At 39.4% G+C, this 16,949-nt stretch overlaps 1 protein-coding gene and 1 long non-coding RNA gene across 4 annotated transcripts in view; one reads left to right on the forward strand and one right to left on the reverse strand.

The window, feature by feature from the left end:
* Positions 1 to 478: 478 nt before the first annotated feature.
* On the reverse strand, positions 479 to 10,460 carry LOC131197627 (uncharacterized). Its single transcript, XR_009154998.1, has 4 exons — positions 10,115 to 10,460; positions 5,380 to 5,440; positions 2,829 to 3,028; positions 479 to 552 (listed from the first exon to the last, which is right to left on the reverse strand). It is a non-coding gene; the product is annotated as an uncharacterized LOC131197627 (long non-coding RNA).
* A 309-nt stretch (positions 10,461 to 10,769) lies between these two features.
* MPP3 (MAGUK p55 scaffold protein 3) overlaps positions 10,770 to 16,949 on the forward strand; it is a 121,855-nt gene continuing 115,675 nt past the window's right edge. For all 3 annotated transcript variants that reach the window (XM_058181916.1, XM_058181917.1, XM_058181918.1), the window contains exon 1: positions 10,770 to 10,921. The gene's annotated coding sequence lies outside the window, so the exon portion shown is untranslated. The remainder of the gene's footprint in view (positions 10,922 to 16,949) is intronic.

The raw sequence follows: 16,949 nt of genomic DNA on the forward strand, positions 1-16,949 counted from the left end.
GAGATTGCTGTGAGATTTCTGTGTGCTTGCATTTTGCTTTTATTCCCAATTTTGGTTTCCCTGTTTCAGCTAAAGGAGAAAAAAAAAAGAAAAAAAATGTGTTTTGAGTTTTGTTAGCATTTTTCAGCTTTGTTTGAGTCTGAAGATTTTGATTAGGTTGAGCCAAGCTTATTACATTTCTTATTCTTCAAACATCCCAAAATATTCCTGCTGGATTTATTTGTTGCAACAGGCCACGTTTCTGGAAAGTGCCACCCTGATTTCACTCTTGCTGGCTTCATCCATTATACCAAACCATAATGTAATGTTTTGGTTTGGGTATAGCTGCATTATGTGTGAAGATAGCTACTGTATTTGAAAGCCAAGGCATATGTTCCAGCTTTGCTGGCTGAGGAATACTGGGAGTTGCAGTCCACAAGTCTTAATGTTGCCAAGGTTGGAGACCTCTGTTTCAAGCTATTGTAACTTGTTCTGCAAATCAGAATTAAAACTAACTAGAGCTTTGCACAATCAGGAACTCAGCTTCTGTTTTTGTGCTAATGAAGTTATTCTCTGTCAAGGAAACGAAATAAATTACTTTATTGATTAACCACATTTTCTTTGCTATCTTATAACTGTTTCCATAAGCTAAAGATTTTAAAATTGAATCTGAGTTCCATTATTGTCCTTAATGTGTGGTGCAATAATGGCAAGTTGTCAATAATATATATTTGGCATGCATGTGTGTATTAGTTCCATGAATTTAGTAAATAAATTTCATTAGAAAAACCTTCCATTTTATGAATTCTGATCTTTGAGGTATGCTGCACTGTGATGGAGTTGTTATTGTTGTTAGTCGCAAAGTCATGTCCGACCCATCGTGACTCCATGGACAACATTCCTCTAGGCCTTCCTGTCCTCTACCATCTCCAGGAGACCATTTAAGCTCACGCCTATTGCTTCAGTGACTCCATCCAGCCACCTCATTCTTTGTCGTCCCGTTCTTCTTTTGCCCTCAATTGTTCCCAGCATTAGGCTCTTCTCCAGTAACTGTGATGGAGAGGCAGCCCTAAAAAGACTCTGCTAGGAGTAGAAAGTATTCTCAAATCTGAGAAAATGGGTTTTTGGAGGAAAAGCACTGCTGGCAGATATTTAAATTGTGAGCCCCCATATAGGAAAAAAAAACATATTATGAATTATAGTGCTAAGCCACACAAACTGTTAGGAGTCGAAAGAAGCACGTGATCTACTCAGGAAACAAATCTAGTAACCATTACCAGCATTGAAAATTGGTCTGTAATTGGAATGGCTTTTTACAGAGTTCATATCATGTTTTGGAGTGTTTTTAGGCAGTTTTTCAAATTTGACAACTTTAAGAAAAGTGGACTTCACTCCAGAATTCCCAAGCCAGCATGCTTCAATTCTGGAAGTTTAAGACCACACCTCTTAAGGTTCCCAAGTTTGAAAAACATTGTTTTACTGTAAAGGCATCTCCTTATGCAGAGAACAATTTACTAATCTAATCTGGCAGTCATTGGAGCATGAATGGCTGTGACAACAGCATTTAAAAAAACTGTGACAGGGATTTTGGAGTCCTAGTGGACAACCATTTAGATATGAGCCAGCAGTGTGCAGCAGCTGCCAAAAAAGCCAACACAGTTCTGGGCTGCATAAACAGAGGGATAGAATCAAGATCATGTGAAGTGTTAATACCACTTTATAATGCCTTGGTAAAGCCACACTTGGAATATTGCATTCAGTTTTGGTTGCCATGATGTAAAAAAGATGTTGAGACTCTAGAAAGAGTGCAGAGAAGAGCAACAAAGATGATTAGGGGACTGGAGGCTAAAACATATGAAGAACGATTGCAGGAAATCGGTATGCCTAGTTTAATGAAAAGAAGGACTAGGGGAGACATGATAGCAGTGTTCCAATATCTCAGGGGCTGCCACAAAGAAGAGGGAGTCAAACTATTCTCCAAAGCACCTGAGGGTAGAACAAGAAGCAATGGGTGGAAACTAATCAAGGAGAGAAGCAACTTAGAATTAAGGATAAATTTCCTGACAGTTAGAACAATTAATCAGTGGAACAACTTGCCTCCAGAAGTTGTGAATGCTCCAACACAAGAAGTTTTAAAGAAGGGATTGGATAACCATTTGTCTGAAGTGGTGTAGGGTTTCCTGCCTGGGCAGGGGATTGGACTAGAAGACCTCCAAGGTCCCTTCCAACTGTTTTTGTTGTTATTATTGTTATTATTATTATTAAAAGTGGAAAATGCAAAAACATTTTGGACTATAGAAGGATTTCTTTTCAGAATTTTAAGTAACCAAGTATGCTGCTGCATGAACCTAAAAAAACCCTATGTTTTCCAAAATAATTGGCTGTGAAAGACAGGGTCATCTTAGAATGAATGAGACATATTACTATAAACCCAACAATTGGCTTTTCTAATCTTCCTGAAAAGTGGGGCCCAGTATTGTTTAAATTCAGGATTACCTAATTGTCTTTTGGGTAAATACAATACTGTCCAAGACACACTGTTTTAGGCATTTCTGATTTTTTTACTTCCAATTCACATTAACATACAACACTGTGTTGTCGTTGAGCATGGTGTTCTTTGCTAGGATGTGGGTGTTTGTCTGTTGTTCCCTTATATCTTCCCCTATTGTCCCCCTAAGACATACTGATTCGTCTATTTTGTTTCCAAGGGGATATTTAGTTCATAATCCCATTGGCACTCATCTGCTGAGTCTGCAACAGTAGGGATTAATGAGGCTTTTCAAGGAGTGTGTTATAAATCTGCATCAAGCACTCTATGGAAGGAATTGTCAAAACAAATGGGATCTTACCATGACCGGATGTTAACATTTTGCATTTGGTTGTCAAATTCATGATAGATAAGCAGGTCCTGATGGAATGAGGCAATTTGTTATTTCCTCCTGCAGACTCAGATGCGCTTGTGATTAGATAAGTTCAAGAGGAACTTATAACGAAGTCCTAGATCAGATGATTCTCTTGTGTAGATGATTCTCTTTTGGAAATACATAAACTGAACAATCAAGTAATGACAATAAAACTAATTACCCCCCCAAGAAAGTGATCAGTGATTAAAACAGATTGGTTGAGAAACACGTTGATATACCAATAGTCCTTGGCCAATTTAACAAATCCAATATATCTGGAGGGCAGAGTGTTAGTGAAGGCTGCTCTAAGATTATACACACAATATACTCAAGGTTTTATCCATATGTTCCCTTAAAGATTCCACTCCTTTGGCAGTACAGAATATAAAGATATTGTCTTGCTTTGACTAGAATGGAGCTTTGCAGGGGAAAAGAATTTAACCAATTGGATGGAAGTTGCAGGACCCTGGAGAGCTCCATACATTCTTGCTTCAACTAGCATTAAGACTTTTTATCGTTAGACTTCTATGCTGCCCATCTTGCCAAGGCGGCTGGACTTTTGCCCCCTTTTCAACTGCCAATTGGTAAAGGATGAGTGTTCTTAAAAGAGTTAGTCTCTGCCTGTGGCCTAGGGCTTTTTTTCCTGCCTGCTGGCAAACATTTGCAACTACTGAATATGAGATCTATAAAGCCTATAAAGAATGGAAAATTTAGTGAGGACTGGCCAAACCTTTAGTGGCTGGGAATTGCTTGTAACAATTTTGGGGAAAGTAGGCACACAGTTGATGGAGTCCATGCAAAATGGGTGGTGCTTGGATTCCCATTTTCTTTTTCATTTTGGAGAAGCATTTAAGGGTGTTTTTAACTTTATTTTCAGTATACTCCGTAGTTGCTGTATTTGTCAAAATGAAAGGACACTGTTAGTTTCTTAATTATTGTGTTCAGAGGAGAGATAAAAAGACACTAAACCAACATTCACAGGTTGTCCCTCTCTGACTTAAGGAAATCTGATTGAAATCATGCTGTCTTATATTGATTCCAGGTCAAAGGTTTTAAGCAGTAGTCAACTGACTAGCTATGGGTATATCTGTTTGTGTTATGGAAAGAGACACTCAGAGAAGGAAGTTCCATAGCAAAAATGGGCAGAGGAATAGAAATACCTGCTTCTCTTATTTTTTTCCTAAGAAGCCAGTAGTGCATATCATTGATTTTAGTCTTCCTCTTAAAAATCAAAGTGTAAAATCTCAGGCATTTTTCCAGGCATTTGTCAAGTTTGACACTCAAGCAAAAAAAAAAAAGAAAGCATTTTGTCATTGTTTTAGAGGAAAGAAATGCAAAAAAGTTGGACTTGATAGTGGAAAGAAAAAAATTGTTGTGGCCATGAACTGGCAACTAATCTCCCAATAAATTCAGACTAGTCACTTTGGGTAGATTAATGCTGTTACTTGCAAATGGGGAAAAAATGACAGTTGCATATTTCTTTGTGAGTCATCTTAGGAGAGACTTTTTAAATGGATAATTCAACCTGCCATTTACAAGGACATGCTACTTAGATTGTACAATTGCAGCAGTTGATAGAAACTAAGGACTGGAATTTCTTGAAGAAATCTGATGAAAGAATATGATCATTATTTCCTGTTGCTAAAGACTTCAGTGCAGAAACGGAGATCAGAGAGTTGCTCTGTAGCCTAGAAATTCCCAGATAAAGAGAGAAACAAGACCAGCAAATTGATAGTTGCTGTGGAAGAACTCTGAGTTGTCCTTTCCGCCAAATCTTTGACTATATCTCTCTTGTAACTAATCATGAAAGTACATTCCAAGAGACCAGATTGGGAAAAAGAATAAAACCATGAAAATTTACTCCCATCCCCCAGTAGAAGGGATCCCTGGTATGGTAACCATTCCAGAAACTGAGGCAATTTGACGCATTGTTCCTCTATCCCTCCCCCACTCAAAACCCAACCAGAATGCTTTCATTGCTGTAATTTGATTTCTGTTTCTTTATTGAAGTTTTGCCCTCTCAGAGAAATTAACCATGTAGCTTTAAATTAAAATATTCTGGAAATTGCTGAACCCAAATGAAATTGTGTTACTCATGCAATGTATACAGTGCTGACCAGGCAGTAACATGATCATCAAGTTAATTCTGCAATTTTTAAAGGGATTGCAAAAAAACAACAACAAACCTTGCCAAATAGAAACAGAATAAACTACTGTATACTTATACGCATACAGTATAAGGTATCATTCCTGGAAGAATTAATTAATTAATTAATTAATTAATTTCCATGGTAGAACAAAAACCAGATTTTTTTAAAAAAAGTATTATTTTCTGCCAGCTGATTTGAAACAGAAAAAAATTCACAATGAATCCACAATGAAGTTAATACATGTTTATTTGCAGAGCAAATATAAAACAAGCTAGCAAAATTCATGCATGAAAGACGAAGCACAGTGTAAAATATTTTAATGTTATAAAAGAAAAAGGGCAACTTACAATGGAACAATTGCTGCTGGGAAGACACCGAGGCCACTGATGTTCTTATCTTATCAGCCAGCTGTAACAAAACAATTGCAAAGATATAAGAGGAGGGTAAAATAAATACAACAAAACACTATCCTTAAAAACAGTATTCAAAGTCAAAGATTGCTTTGAGACAAGCTCAATTCCATGTGATTCCATAGCAGAAACAGACAAATGATTTGTCCTTGTTCGATTTTTTTTTTAAAAAAAATCCAAATCTAGAATATCGTAGTGGTCTCCTATCTAAGCACTAGTCCAAGCGGACCCTGTTTTTCTTCTTTTGGATCAACTGAATTTGGCTACTTCTGTTTGCTGCCATTTGATCCAATATGTTGCATCATGCATTCCATATCATGATATATCTATATCACTATGCATTTGGGTCCTCATACAACAACCCAGGATATAAATTTACGGTACATTAATATCCTCAGTGAAGACCCCTTCGATATAATCCCAAGCAATTATTATATATTTAGCCATAAATTTATTTTTAAAAAGTATGGGGACATCACACGTCTTATTCCTGTCATTGTTGGACCGTTCTTTAAGAATCCCATTTATTCTCATGTATATATACTTCCATCATATCTCAATCAGCATCCAATTTTCAGTTTGAGAAGAATACAATATTATTTTTTAGAAGTAGACAAGGATGCTTCAGATCTAGCAGTTCTTGGCAGTTCCTTAAAACATCCTGCATCATTTCCTGTCCTATCATAGTTGCTACCCAGATCTAGGAAAATACATGTTCAGGAAATGTTACAGAGGTAGCAACAGAGTGCAACCACATCTCCTTGTGTTCTTTCCAGATCAGCTCTGAGCAATTTCATAGGCCAATGATGGGGACATGCCATACTATTTTTGGTGACATGCCAGGGTTCGCCATCACTTTCCTAGACACTCTAATTCACATGCATGGTTTACCTCTATTATGATGTTCTTATTGCAGTCAATAGCCAACTTTCCATTCTGTATTTCTGTAAAACACCCCATAATTCATGCCTATTCATTTTATTAAGCTACTTCAATAAGGATATTAAAAACTCCATTTTGTGCATATATATATTTCTCAAAGCAAAAACGGGATCTTTATTTATTTTATTTATAGAGAGGGACTCCTCAGGGTGCCGTCAGCTAGGCAGTGTCGTCTGGCGACGCCCAGGAGAAGGGCCTTCTCTGTGGGGGCTCCCGCCCTCTGGAACGAACTCCCCCCAGGACTCCGTCAACTTCCGGACCTTCGAACCTTCCGTCGCGAGCTCAAGACACATTTATTCATCTGTGCAGGACTGGCTTAGATTTTAAATTTAGAGGGGTTTTAAACTGATTTTAATATTAATATTTTTAGTTTTAATAACTGGGCATTAGAATAAGTTTTTTAATGATTATTTTAATTTGTATATTGATGTTTTATATGCCTGTGAACCGCCCTGAGTCCTTTGGGAGATAGGGCGGTATATAAATTTGAACAATAAATAAATAAATAAATAAATAAATAAATTATTTATTATTTAAATTTTTATACCGCCCTTCTCCCGAAGGACTCAGGGCGGTTCACAGCCAGATAAAATAAACAATAATATTACAATATAAATACTATTAAAATACAATTAAAAGACTTATTCAATTGGCCGAGATTAAAAATTTAGAATAAATGATAAAAACCCATTAAAAAACCCACAAATTTAAAAACTAATCCAGTCCTGCGCAGATGAATAAGTGTGTTTTAAGCTCGCGACGGAAGGTTCGGAGGTCCGGAAGTTGATGAAGTCTTGGGGGGAGTTCGTTCCAGAGGGCGGGAGCCCCCACAGAGAAGGCCCTTCCCCTGGGTGTCGCCAGACGACACTGTCTCGCTGACGGCACCCTGAGGAGTCCCTCTCTGTGAGAGCGCACGGGTCGGTGAGAGGTATTCGGTAGCAGTAGGCGGTCCCGTAAATAGCCCGGCCCTATGCCATGGAGCGCTTTGAAGACGTTCACCAAAACCTTGAAGCGCACCCGGAAGGCCACAGGTAGCCAGTGCAGCCTGCGCAGGATAGGTGTCACACGGGAGCCACGAGGGGCTCGCTCTATCACCTGCACAGCCTCATTCTGGACTAACTGAAGCCTCTGGATGCCCCTCAAGGGGAGCCCCATGTAGAGAGCATTGCAGTAATCCAGACGAGACGTCACGAGGGCGTGAGTGACTGTGCACAAGGCATCCCGGTCTAGAAAGGGGCGCAACTGGCGCACCAGGCGAACCTGGTGGAAAGCTCTCCTGGAGACGGCCGTCAGGTGGTCTTCAAAAGACAGCCGTTCATCCAGGAGAACGCCCAAGTTGCGCACCCTCTCCATCGGGGCCAATGATTCGCTCCCAACAGTCAGCCGTGGACTCAGCTGACTGTACCGGGATGCCGGCATCCACAGCCACTCCATCTTGGAGGGATTGAGCTTGAGCCTGTTTCTCCCCATCCAGACCCGTACGGCTTCTAAACACCGGGACAGCACTTCAACGGCTTCGTTGGGGTGGGGTTATACCCTTTGTCCAGCCTTATTGCATTTCCTAAATTTTGCTTCTTGCTATTTCTTATTCCCTTTCAGTCAGAATACTACCAAACATCTTCCCAAGCCCATTTAACTGGCTAATTCCTCTACGGTTTCTGCATTCACTCTTGATACCTTTTCATTGCTTTCCATTTTTCCAGTCCTCAGGCCATCTTCGTGAATATGCTAAAGAAACTGTCCACGCCATAAGCAAACCTATTTATATTTTAATATTTGTTTAGTTATGCCGTTTATATTTGCAGCCCTGCCATTTTTAGCTTTCCCACAACATCTATTACTTCATTTTCATATTTTTTTCTCTTAACATTTATGGCATTCATTTTAGTTCTACTCTTTGCTATACTACTACTATTACCATACCGATCTCTAAAATACACCTTCCAGCATATCCTTACTTATTTCATTCTAAGTTATTTTATCTTTTCTATTTTTAATTCCATTGCCTCTGCTGGAGGCTATTTCTTAGCATCCTAAATGTGCACCAATTCAATACTATTCTCCATCATGTTTTCTCTTGTCATTGTGATCTTTCCTTCCAAAAGGTTAATGTGGTTTCCTCCATTATAAGCTATTTCAGGAGAGAAGAAAATAATGGATTTCAGATTGGGCCATTAGCTTTAGAGTTGTTTACAATGGATACGAAGTTGACCAAAACTTTATAATCCTGGAAATGAGAACCAGGGACCTTTCCAGGTGTGTCAATACTACAACTCCTGGCATCCCTCATGTATTGGCCCTTTTGAGACTATATCTGGAAAGTCATGATTCTTCACATTTCTTTGGACCCCTGGATGATGCTGGCCTTTGCTACTACAGGGTAAAGTAAGGGTGATATAATGCACAAGAATGGAATATGTGTTCAGTCCAGACACATATACCGATAGTGACATTTTTGTCTCTTCTGTCAAATGTGATGTGATAAGGAAATTCAGCGAGCCTGAAGTGTAACAAGTTTCATTTTTCATGAATGATCTGAAGGTAAACTTTCCCTTCAGGTAAGCCTGGCTCCACATACCGTTTTTGGACAACTCTTGCAGATTTTCAGAGAAATAAACATTTATGTAAAGAGAAAATAATGAAAGAAACAGGGACATTATTGGTCACATAAAGAAGTAATATCAAACAGTAATGATGTTCAAAGATAATTTCTGGACACGCTACAGCAGTGGGATTCTCTGTTCTTTAGATACAATAATCACTCCTTAGTAAAGGAAGGAAGTAGGGTTCCATGGTTATTAGATAGTTGATTTAGTTGTGTTGCTGTAGAATGATCATATATTTTTGAAGTGTTAAGGGAACAAAGGCAGTTGCAATTCTTGCAGATTTTGGCTTTTTTGAAGAATGTATAGCCTTGATGCATGTGTGATTGGTGACCCAGACTATTCGAAAAAAAATTATCACTGATGTTGCTTTTTGATTATTGGTATTCACTTTTCTTACTTGCAATCAGAAATATTCTGCTCTAGTGAACCTATAGTTTGCTCTTCCCACTAACTCACAGTGGTGTGTAAATTTTATTTATTCAATTTCCCTTTATATCTTAACCTGCTGTTTTGCTTAGATCTCACTATTAATGCAAGAACAGAAATTGTAAGATATGAATCTGTTTTGGCACAGTTTTCATGATATCATACTGATGTTTCTGCTTTTTTCTGAAAAGCAAACTTTTCTCTGAAAAGAGCTTTGATGTTGTTAATTATTTCTGATTATGCTGTGGCATCACAAACCAAGTCAACCAACTAATGCCTGAGGCAGCAGAGGCATCACTGCACAAATTCAATGAGTATAAGTTGTACAGTGGGTTCAGTTCATTTGTTAATTTTCCATACATAGTATGGAATTCCAGGACTACACCTTTCCCCAGTAACCCAGAAAAATCTTTAAAGCTACTTTTTAAAATACATTTACTAATGAAGTTGTGATTATTTTTAGTGGAAAAAGGAGAAAAATCACAGTCTATTAATATTAAGTTGCTGGAATTTTTTTAACTGGAGATCAAATAAATATAGTTTTAAACAAGTCTGTGTCTCTCTCTCTCTCTCTGTGTACATAGATAAAATATCAATTACACATCAACTTTAACATCAATACTATGATATAAGAACAAAAACTAATCTCCAGCCTTCTTATCACAACTGGGTTGTGGAGGGAACCATACTAAACATACCTGGAGGATATCAGATTGTTGAGGATTGTTGAGCTTGTCTTGAAAGGAAAAATGCTATAGGTTTTTCTTGTTTTCATGTCAAGGGGATTCCTCATTAAGTCATTTAGTTTGAATGGCTAGACAAACCTCTTTCTGTTGAGAATGATACACTGAGTGGGAAGACAAGACATCCCATCTCTCTATCCTTCATCTTGGCCTGAGAATTCAGTCTATTTTATAAAGAGGAGAAAGTGAAATGCAGAAATGAAGGAGCAGAAAGCCGGGAAGGAAGGAAAGAAGAATTGAAACGGAAGGAAGAAAACAATTAGCCTCCAAACACTAAATCAGAACCGTAAATCGCAATCTTATGTGGGCTTGACTCGGAAGTATATCCCATCGTATTCAATGAGGGTGATTCCCAGGTAAGCGTGCGTGGGATTGCCGCTAAAGAATACAGTATTTCCAGGGATATCGCCCTCCCCCAGAGGAAGGCGCTTGCTTGGCGAGCGGCGGCTCTGTTTTGACCGATTGGAGGCGCGACTCCCGAGGGCAGGGAGACCGAGAAAGGTCGAGCAGAGGCTGCGTGACCGGCGCTCTCCACCCGGCGTAGAACAAAAGGGGAAGGGCCATACCCGGGAGGGGGGGGGGCTGCCTATTCTTCCACGCACACAGCGCGCAAGTACCGCCACCTCCGCGAAGCGCATGAGCGAGACGCGCCCCACGAGACGAGAAGCCCAGCAAGAGCCGGCAGGGGCCGGCCGCCACCCAAAGTGACACGGAGGAAGGGGGCCCCAAGCAAGCGAGTGTGGATCGTCGCTCCTCCTACGGGTAACATTATAGTGGGGTCGGGGCGGGTGTGCAGGCAAGTGAGGCTGCCAGGCGACGGCCGCGGCCAAGCGCCCAAAAACTGACCAGGCCGGAGTTGGCCTGGGGAGGGGGGGATGCGCGCGCGCATCTTCTGGCGCTCTTGGACCTCCTTCTCCCTCGGGCTTCGCTTTTGCGTGAATCACAAAGGCAACCCGCTTCCTCCTGGCTACGACCTCTTTCCTGTTGCTTTGCCTAGCAAGGGAGACTTAATTTGTCAAGCTGGGAAAGGAAGAGAGGAGAAGAGAGGATGTTCGTGGCGGTGGGAACATCTCTGCTTCACTTTAGAGATGCTATACTTGCCGCGGATCGCGTTTTCTGCTTTGGCCGGGAAGCTCCTATTGTCATGTAGAGGCGAGGGGGTTACAAGGGAAGCTTGCTTCCTTAGTGAAGCGAAAGACTACAGCCACTTCCTCGGAGGTGCTTCCTGGTCCTGATGCGCTTTTAGGGCGCACTCTCCCGTCCAGCTGGGCGAGCAGTGTCCGCGCTCTGGTTCAGATAAACATTCGCGTTTCCGGGATGGTGTGAACTCTGAAACGAAACGGGTCCCGGGCGAGGGCTGCAAACATCCGGCCAACCACTAAACAGCAACGAATAGATAGAAATAAATATTTGTTTCTTAACTGCCTTCCGCTGGTTATCCCGGTTTCTACAATGCAAAACCAAAGGCTACACTGAAATCAGCTTTTAATTTGATTATAAGCGTGTGCTGTTTGTTTTATGTCAGATCTATTATGGTTTCCTGCTCACCGTTCAGGAAATGCACTCTGCACCTGCTCATATGTATTATTTCACCATGACTTAAGGTGGTGTTTTTCATCTTCAACAGTTTTAGATGTGGGTACTTGGTGGCTTAAACTTCTCCATACATCATGCTTGGCTCCTTGCATGCTGGCTGGGGAATTGAAGTCCACACATCTTGAAATTGCTGAGATTAGGAAACACTGACTAAGGGAAAAGCTTTGAAGTTCTGGAAAGATAAAGTTAAGCCTTTGAACAAAGATAGCATTCATATTTTTCTGCCTTTCTTCATCCAGGTTGGATTATAGCTCTCATCATTCCCAGATAGGCATCCTATCTACTGTTCAGCATATATACAGGGACCTAAATTGAGGAAAATGTGTTTCATTGAAAACATTTTAACCAAGTAAACCACAATAAATGAAGAGGCAAAGAAAGGAAAAAAATATATCTCCTTGTTGTAGTTTCCATGTATTGCTTTTGTGCAGTTTGATTATAGATTCATTCCATACTGTGGTTTGCACAAAACAAGAATCCTTCCTTCCTTCCTTCCTTCTTTCTTCCTTCGTATGCTATCTGACTCCCAGCAACCCTGGTTCTGAAACTGGTTGGGTTTATAAATTCCCCGTTCATAAAATAGAGTGACGACTCATCCCAATTTTATATATTTGGCAAAGTCAGCCAGTAGGCCTTTAATTGATCTGGTTAAACCTGTCATACAAACACTGCTCTTGTATACCTACATTGCCCACTCTGAACATTATAAAATTAGAGAGAAAACCATGCTTTCACATAGCACTTCTGAATAACGGTATGGAGTAACTCACAGCTTCTAGCAGAGTGAATGGAATTAAACATTAAAAAGTAATGATTAAGAATGAAACAGAAGTGAGGAAATGCTAGAAGGAGAACTTTAGAGAATAATATTGATACATCAACAAGTGCAATTGAAATAAATACTACAAATGCTAATGCCCCCCACCCAAATGATAAGGCTGCAGGTATAGATGCTGTAATTGAAGAAAGGTTAAAAGATTAATGTCGCTTGCTCATGGAATAGCTGTATTTATTTAATGTGTGCAGACTGAATTTATTAAGGATTGGGGGGAAATGCATTATTGTTCCCTGTAAAAAAAGAAAGATAGCAAGAGTGAATACAAAAACTATTAGACTTTATTTTATTAAGGGTTTGGGAAATATTTCGGAACTTTGACCAAAAGCATATAAGATATGATGGTAATAAAATCTGAGAAGTATAATTATGGTGGCCAGGAGGCTTAAAGAGCAGATTTTTGCTACTCTGCAAAACATTGAGATAAGAAATAGAGTTTATTGTACACCCAAAAAGCTTATGATAATGTGAATAGGCATGAGCTATGGAAATTTTTGCATTAATACGGAGCTGATGGTTTCTTGCTGAAAGTGGTAGAAAAAATATATGATGGAACTAAACCAATATTTTTCAAATTTGGTTATTTTATGGGATATGGAGTTTGCCTCCCAGAATTCCCCAGCCAGCATGAATAAAACTTAATGAACAACTGAACCATGAAAAAGTGGAATCCTCAGGAAATGGTTCAACACTGAGTTGGAAGTCAGACAATGATCTGAAATGTCCAGTTGGTTTACTACATTTATGAATAAATGTACTTTATGATTGTGAACTTTTGAATGCAGATAATGTAGTGCTCTTGGCTGAACCTGAATTACCTCCCATGAGTATTAAGTAAATTGTAAAATGCCACAAGGAATGTGTGGGGTGGAGATAGGCACAGTGTGTGTGGCAAATCTACCTTAATTTTGTGAATGTGACCGCAAGGGTACAACATTGGCCATAACTAAAACTGAGTTGTAAGTAGCTATTTTGGGCGCTGGGAGTGTCCATCATCATTTTGAATGTTAACTTCAAGTGGTCACTAAGCAAATGGTTGTAAGTCAGGAACTACCATTAAATGAAGCAGTGTACGGTTATGACAAAGAGGTGGATAGTTTTACAGGGCAGAAAGGTATTGTAAGGTACAGAGAAATATAGTGGTGGAAATGAGGTGTTTTTCCATTTTTCTGTTTCCGCTTGTTCTCTTCTTTCTGCTGGTTAGTTTACTTGCCCTTTCTCTTTAAACCTGTCCCTCTAGATAGCTTGTATTGCCCATTCAGCTTCTCATTTTCTCAATCTTGTTTGGTTTATAACTAACTTTGTTTAGAAGCTCAAGCCTAGACTCATCTTGAGAAGATGGGCACCTTAGAAGTTTAATAGTACATTATGCTTGGTACTCTATCTCAAACTTTTCTATCATAAAGGCAACACTTTTCGAGAGTTGAACTTCTCTCTCTCAGTCAGAGACAGTCTTACTCCTGTCTCTGATTGAGACAGAGAAGTTCAATTCTCCAAAAGTGTTGCCTTAATGAGAGAAAAGATGGAGATTAGAGTACCAAGCATAATATTATAGTGTCATTTCCAGCTCTCCCCATTGCCTTTCTCAGGAGCCAATTTTATTTTTTGAGCTGGTCCTTAAATAGAGCATGAGACTAACAGAGATTGGAGATGGGGAATATTGGCCCAACCTTGTCTTGTGGCATCTTGGGCTTCTCTGTGGGGGTTTCCCCATTTTGGAATGCTCCCCATACCGCAAATGTGTAAATTGGTATAAATTATATCTTTTTTTTATATCTCTTGAAAGTTCTAACTCTTTATCCAGGACACTCTTGGATAAATGGTTTTTTTTGCCCTACCAAATGATTTTCAGTTTTTATTTATGTATACAATAATTTGTGCACTTGCAAGATTTCTTGGCCACCCTCCCTGAACCAGTCTCCCTAAATTGCAGGGTATGGTAATCTGAAGCATTTCTGTCCTGCCAATATATATTGGATGGACATTTTCCAACCGATGCAGATATTCTCAAAGATAGCCAAGACTCAAACTGTAAAAGACCCTTTAGGTGGTGGCCAGCACCTTGAATTGAGCTGGTTGTTGCTGAAATTGAATATTGTTTAATTTGTTGTATACGTGCTTACATTGTTATTTTAAACTGCAAAACATTTTAGGATGAGATTGCAGGGGAGATAATGCATCAATATATTCAAATACTGTACCAACACAGCAGGACGATAAAGATATCTGAGCTGCATCTGTAAACCCATTAAAGAAGCATAAGCAAATAGTGTTGTACACATCATTTGAGTTGTACTTGCATCTGAGTCATGCTGCTTCAAAGCTTTCCTTAACTGTCCCGCTTGTGCATTGCTTTTTTTTCTGCTTATAGTACAACATTTGAAGGGAAAGTGTGATTGCATTATTTTGCTAAACTATGGATTAGTTAACCAGGGATTTCTAGATAAGTTGCAACTGGCCAAATTCATAAAGCTGCAAAGCATAATTGTTAACTGGCTTCAACACACAATAAAGCAGGAGTCCCCAACCCCTTGTGGGTCTGTGCACCCACATCGATCCGCAGCATGTCAGCAACTGGGCCATGCAAACAAGTGAAGCCTCATCCATGGGATGCAGGCAGCATGTCCTCTTCGGTCCGTGAAAAAACCTTTCTCTGCCTTGGTGCCCAAAAGGTTGTGGGCACTGCAACAAAGGCTTGAAAGGAGAATTATTTCTGAGGTCAGGGGTTACATTTTTTGTTTTTAAAATGTGTGTGGGGGGATGTCTTTAAGGGCTGTATGGAGTATTAGTAACACAGAGTTGTCTCTAAGGAGAGCATAGGTCTGATCTTTTTTTAACAGCTTGTGGTTTAGTAAATTAAATCTATTCAGCTAATTAAAAGCTTAACTGGTTTTTTTTAAAAAAGGCTTCTAATTGTACCATTTCATTTTTGAATTTTTGAATTTTGGGATGGATTAGCTAAAATAGATGAGGTAGATTGCATTGATACCCTGGTTAATTAGAGCATAAGAAACAGCCTTCTCCCAAGTCAGCCTATTAGTTCATCCTACCCCTTATTACTTACTCAGTTGGCTGCAGCTTTCTACAGTCTGAACAGAGGTCATTCATTTAATAGGCTATCTAGTTTTTAATGAGATGGCCAATAAGACCTTCTGCCTGCAAGGCATGTGTGTTACTCTTAGTTCCTCATCCACTGTTCTTGTTGCTTGCAATTTCATTTCAGCCAATGCTTTATAAAGAGGCCATGTCATTTGCAGTAACCTGTAAGGGTGCTCCCAAATCTTGGCTGCCAAAATCCAGGATGACCAGTAGATAGCAGAGGAGATCTCTTTGATAGGATTTAGCGGATGGCTTGAGTCTTAAACCTCAGATCTGATAGCTATAGTCTTAATAAAAAACAGCATGGAAATTATGTGTGTCAAACCCAGGACCTTTTAAAATTAGAACTCTCCATCATAATGGAAAGAGTGAGACTACAAAAATTCCTGGATATCTAGTTATATATTATAAATTTAACTCTGGTGGCCATGAATATTTACGTAGGTGTGGCCTATTATGCACATATTTGATTGTTCTTTGAAATTAAGTTTGCAGTCACTTTTTTCTGTAGCAATGTGCCTGATGGATTTGTTAGATCAAGATATATGTTGAGTATTTTACATATTCCAGGAAGGGAGTTCCATGGACCCTGTGATGGAATGAAATTAAAATTTACAGAGGAATAATTTCTCCAAAGGTCTTCCCACTGTCACCCTGAATTGCAATGAGCTCTTCTCCCTTCCCATATCTGGAGAGCTTGGATTGTTGGCCAAAAACATGGCCTTTTCCACAAACACTTCACTTATCATCCTTCCCAGTTAGGTAGAGGTGAAATAAGTAGATGGAAGAGAGGGTTGTAAAAAGCAACCCTCCCTACCTTTATTTTTCACACAGGATGATGAATATTAGAAGGTACAGTTCAGTGACTAATGGCAGAGGAATTATGCCTAAAACTGCTGCATTTGCAGCAGCTATAAGAAGAAGTGCTTATTTTAACAATGCTGGGATTTTTTTCTCCCTGTGCAACATCCTAATTTTCAGAATAGGATCAAACTAGGATGATATTATCTGAGCATGGGGTGGAATCCAGCTGAGCGTTCTGGTCTTTGAAGTGAAGTAGGGCTTACTTGAATGGGGTGCCACTTGGGAGTTCTAGGGTTAAAGTTTCAAAGGAAAGATAAAACATTATTGGCAGTGGTGCACTCCTTCCACATTGTGGGAAAAATAATAATAATCTAAAACCTATGTGAATATATTCATAAAGTCACTAGAGATCAAGTTTGAATCAAAAGAAATTTTAAGATGGTCATCCTATCTCAA

The sequence above is a fragment of the Ahaetulla prasina genome, chromosome 4, assembly GCF_028640845.1.
Source record: "Ahaetulla prasina isolate Xishuangbanna chromosome 4, ASM2864084v1, whole genome shotgun sequence".
Taxonomy (NCBI): Eukaryota; Metazoa; Chordata; class Lepidosauria; order Squamata; family Colubridae; genus Ahaetulla; species Ahaetulla prasina.